Source organism: Seriola dumerili, unplaced genomic scaffold (assembly GCF_002260705.1).
Source record: "Seriola dumerili isolate Sdu_G_001 unplaced genomic scaffold, Sdu_1.0 BDQW01000149.1, whole genome shotgun sequence".
Classification (NCBI taxonomy): Eukaryota; Metazoa; Chordata; class Actinopteri; order Carangiformes; family Carangidae; genus Seriola; species Seriola dumerili.
This window is the reverse complement of record NW_019174404.1, coordinates 14,714,200-14,719,004: the sequence shown is the minus strand read 5'-3', so window position 1 is coordinate 14,719,004 and position 4,805 is coordinate 14,714,200. Positions and strand designations below refer to the sequence as shown.

At 37.9% G+C, this 4,805-nt stretch overlaps 1 long non-coding RNA gene across 1 annotated transcript; it reads left to right on the top strand.

Moving 5' to 3' along the window:
- Positions 1-3,998: 3,998 nt before the first annotated feature.
- On the top strand, positions 3,999-4,730 carry LOC111225573. The gene is made up of 3 exons (XR_002665273.1): positions 3,999-4,027; positions 4,105-4,176; positions 4,618-4,730. It is a non-coding gene; the product is annotated as an uncharacterized LOC111225573 (long non-coding RNA).
- Positions 4,731-4,805: the final 75 nt, after the last annotated feature.

Below are 4,805 nucleotides of genomic sequence, written 5' to 3'. Positions count from 1 at the left end.
ACCGGCATATAGTAATGATTAATTCATAAAGTATCAAGATACTGACCAGTTGTTAGCCTGAATTAAGCTGCTGACAGACATAAATATCTCGTTACGCTACATAGTAATTGCCCCTAACTTACTAAACAATATTCGATTTTTTTGTTCCCCTCAAGTGGAACGTGACACATTGTATTTCCTCATCACCTCATGATCTATCTGACCATTACTAACCCTTTTGTGCCTCTCCTAGCAGCTGCATCATACTTAAGAACTTAATAGGGTAATCTCCTTTACCTCATGTTACCCATAACTTACCCTCTTTTGTATCCAAGTAAAGCAAGGCATCTCCTACAAAACTAAGAAGCTGGCATTAAGGAATTCATGATTAGTAGCTTAAAACTACAAATCAGAGACACTCGGGACCTTTTCTCATAGATCATCTTTTAATCTTAATCTTAATCTTTTTAATTACTCACATGCACATGTGTACAAAATACATAAGGGCAGACTTATTGAATGGGATGACATTACAAAGGATTGATAGGCCACTATCATGGGACACTACAGAGGCTTCTATTAATTCTCGTTGAAAACCACAAGGTCAATCACGTAATTACTAATGTGTTTTGTCACCATAGTGATGTATGTGTATGAGTGAGAGAAAGGGAAACCTGTTATTTCTAATGTACTATGAATGCCAACTTTCAAATACGATGTGCATAATGTACATAGGAGTTGCCAGATAACCAGCATATTAGAACATAATGTACTCAAGGCACAGAGAACCAGAAATACTTTGTTCATAAGCATCATTAACACAGTAACAAGCTAGTATTGAGTAAGTCTTAGTGTTTTAAAGGCATCTGAGCCAATGAGACAGCAGTTGAACATTGAACCTTTTGGTTAACATCAGCATAATTTACAGGTATGTATGTTTGAAACGAGGTAAGGACTTCGTGCTCTTGAAATTGAGACTCAACTGATCTCAGGGAAACGTGTTTTCAATTGTGATGATTAAACCATGCATGGGCTGGTTTACAGCATGCTTTCATCTTTCCTCACAAAGGTACTGTATGTGTCAACAACGGCAAGAATCATTCGTGACAAAACCTGAAACTCAGACAACATGACATGAGATACATACGTGTCCTTTGCTCCATCTTGTGAGAGTATAGAGCGTATCTTGTGTTGGGAATCAAACAGTTGCTGTTCTGGACCACACCCATCTTCAAACTCCATTCACCTGTCAAGTTTCATTCTTCCTTTCTGTCCCGTAGCATGGTAGGAAGACTACATCATGCTGGTAGCTATGAGGGCCACTATTTTAGGCTGAAGTGAAAACCTTATGCACACCAGCCCAGAGCAACAGGTGCCAAGTCGACTGCATCTCCTGGTGATTGGTCCTGGATACAGGGGTAGCTTTGAGTATTAGAAAGGACTTGGTCACATTGCTGGATTGATGTCTTTGCCCAGTCATGTCAAAAGCAGAAAAGTAAATCAAGAGGAGATATACATTTTAAGTTCAACAGGTACAGGAATAAGACATGAGTTACCATGTATAAAAAATAAGACTGTGACTTCATGTGTTAGAGGAGCTGGTTATCGTAAAGCAAGGAGGTTACTGCCTGAGAAATAATACACAAAATAGTCCAGTGCAAATTTAATAATTACACTTGGTTACATCTACCTCTCAATGTTTGGGGCCAGGACAACGTAGGTCACTTATGTCTTCCTTTTCTAGATGGACAACATCCAATCAAAACATACAAGAACAAAAGCTCTTTTCACATTGATGTCCCAGCTGACAATAATCAACCACTTGATTTATGCAAAAAGTTCAATAAAAAGATACAGAGAAAGGCATTTTTGCTGTATTCTTCAATACAGTAAACAGACAGTATATCTGAGCAAGCTTGTTCTTCAACAACAATCTGCTTCACTTGTACACAGAAGTAGTGCAGCAATTATGTTGCCTAAATAAATAAATAGATAGAGACAGACAGGCAACATTAATGATAAAAAAAATAACTAATCACCCTCCATGAACTCAAATTACTACTTATGGTTATGTTGATTTCTTTTCCATCCACAATAAAATTCACATCTTTTGGCACTTTGGGGACAATTAGTAGTAATTAGATTTCCTGATATGATGGTTATCCATAACTGGTAAACATGTTGTAAGTAAAGAGAGTATATACACATATAATAACCATCAGCCACATCTACTGTATATATAATTAATACCACCTAATGAAAAAGCTGTTAGGTAAATATTCAGTTAACCTAATGACTGAAAGAATGCCACCAGACTTGTTACAAAGCCTCAAGTCATCTGGTACAAGTTTGCTCAGTGTTCCCAGAGTCAAAACCAAACCAGAGGGAGTAATCTTTGGTATCTATGCTTCCTGAATACCTGAGGTCAACTGTCATCTGCTCATTTTAATCAGGGCTTAAAACACTGCATCTTAACACTAAAATGAATATATAACTTTTGTTTAATATTTAACTGTTTATTTGATTGTTTTTGCTTTTGATGTGTTTTTATTGTCTTTTAAATTAAACTTTAATGTCTTATTGATGGCTTGTTTTTTAATGTTTTTCTATGCCTCTGTAAAGCACTTTGAATTACCTTGTGTCTGAATGGTGCTAATATAAATAAACCTGCCTTGTAGATGATTCAAAATTATTTGCCATCCTTTAATCTATTTTGGAAAAAACTCCTCACCAACTGAAATTTGGGGATGCTTCCTCCACCCATTGATATTAACAGCACACATTTGCTAATCAATACGAAGGAACAGTATTGTCAAAGAAATAATTATTCTTACAAAGTCCGCCCATGTCAGCTTTGGGAATGAGGAGCTGTGTCTGAGATGAGACCCGACTTAGCGCAAGAAAATGTTTTGTATCTAATAACGATGCTGGGCAGGTTTACTGAAGTATGCTTCAAATATAATGCTTTCAATTTTTTCATTAGAAAGGTATGAGGATACAAGAATCATTTCTGATGAACTGAAACTGAGAGCAACAATGACATCAATACAAACAACAACATTACTTTTATCAGCAAACATCCATCTAAGAAATATTTAAGATGGTTGGATCTTTGAATACTACATGTTCCAGGTGTAAGGAGTAATATGTTTACTGTAGTGTATTGAAACTGCTGTGTGAGGGATTATGATGTTAATAAACTTGACTTGATGTTGAAGATGTTGTAATCAGCTGTTTGCCAAATTTGCTTAAATGCATGTTGGTCTCTGTCACCCCCTGATGTGAAGAGGTGGAATAATTTTGTCCACTATTACAATCAATATCCATCCTTTTTTAATTTCTTTTGAGAAAGTAGAGTTCACTTGCTCACTTTTATATAGTATTATTTTATGTTATATATATATAGTATTATTATTAAAGTGCTTGCTTTTCATTCTAATTCTCGATTTAGAGGAAAAAGTTGACACTCTCTTGAGCTCTGCGACCCATAATAGGATATGCAGTTTGTGTCTTTATGGGGGGAAAAGACAGGAAACTGTGTTTTTTAAATACATTTTTAACTTCAATCTGAAACGGAAAAACCTGATAACATAACAATTCCACATTCTTAATCGGCCCAGATGTAACTAGTTTTCACAAGTAGTCTCATTCAGTAGCAACTTGCTTTTCACTCATACAGAGAACAGAAGAGCAACAACACCAACAACAACAAACCTGGCAAAAAAAAAAAAAGACAAAAGAAGACAGAATGGCAGGCAATGAGGAAGACACTGAACTTTGGGCACTTTAGGCAGAAGAAGCAGAAATTAAAATTGCACATGATGGATGTGTAACCCAGGTGACAGGTTTCTCCTTTCTTTTCATTCCGCTCAAAATCTCGCGGAGTTAGCTCCGGTTCTCGCGTGGTCCCTTTGGGCCAATCACAGTGATGCTGGTTAGTGACATCACGGGGTCACGTGGGATGGCACGACCAACCGCGTTTATGTATAGAGCCGCGCTGTTCAGTCTCGGTAAGAGGGGGTGAAGCTGCAGGAAAGACGAGCTACAGGTTGGGTAAACTATAAACTTTCCGCTGCTTTTCCATTGTTATAATGGCCAAGTGTTAAGCGATGTGTTGACTTGTAGGAGCTCCTTGCCGGGCCAAACTTGCCGTGCGGAAACCGACAGCGAGTGAGCGTGTAACTTGCGCAGAGACTGGTGAGTCCAATTGTTTTTAGCTCTAGCATTAGCATTTGCCTAGCCGCAGCATTCATTTTAATAAAGGTGGTTAGCGTTTGGTTATTAAAACATGCCTGGGTTCTCCAAAATGAAACGGGTCTTGCAATGAATAAGTTGGGCAGAGCACCTTGCTGCAATGTAAGTGGATGTATTTTGTGGATGTATTCATGGCATTGGTAACGTTATGGATGTATTTTCCTATTAGTAATTTGAATTAGGATATTTGGGATAAATGATATTGTAAATGTTGTTTATGATTGATAGATGTTTATTTTTCTATTTCTGAATCATGAATATTTGAAAAGAATCATGAATATTTGAAAAGAGTTACTCTAGTGCTATTAGCGCTTTAGTCGGATTATGTGCGCACTAGATTGGTATGAATACTGTGATTTATGGAACTATGGTCCTGTTCTCCAGACCAAACGTGGATTGATGGCGAGCTAAGGAGCAGGCCTAGAGCCTACCGCTGGACTGCGACGGATCGACCCCCCTTTTTGCCAGGCCGGTAGGGGGCTCCCTGTAGCTCACAATAAACTTTCGTCCTACCTGTTGCCCATTGCCCACCACACACACACACACACTCTTCTCCCACACACTTTCTCACC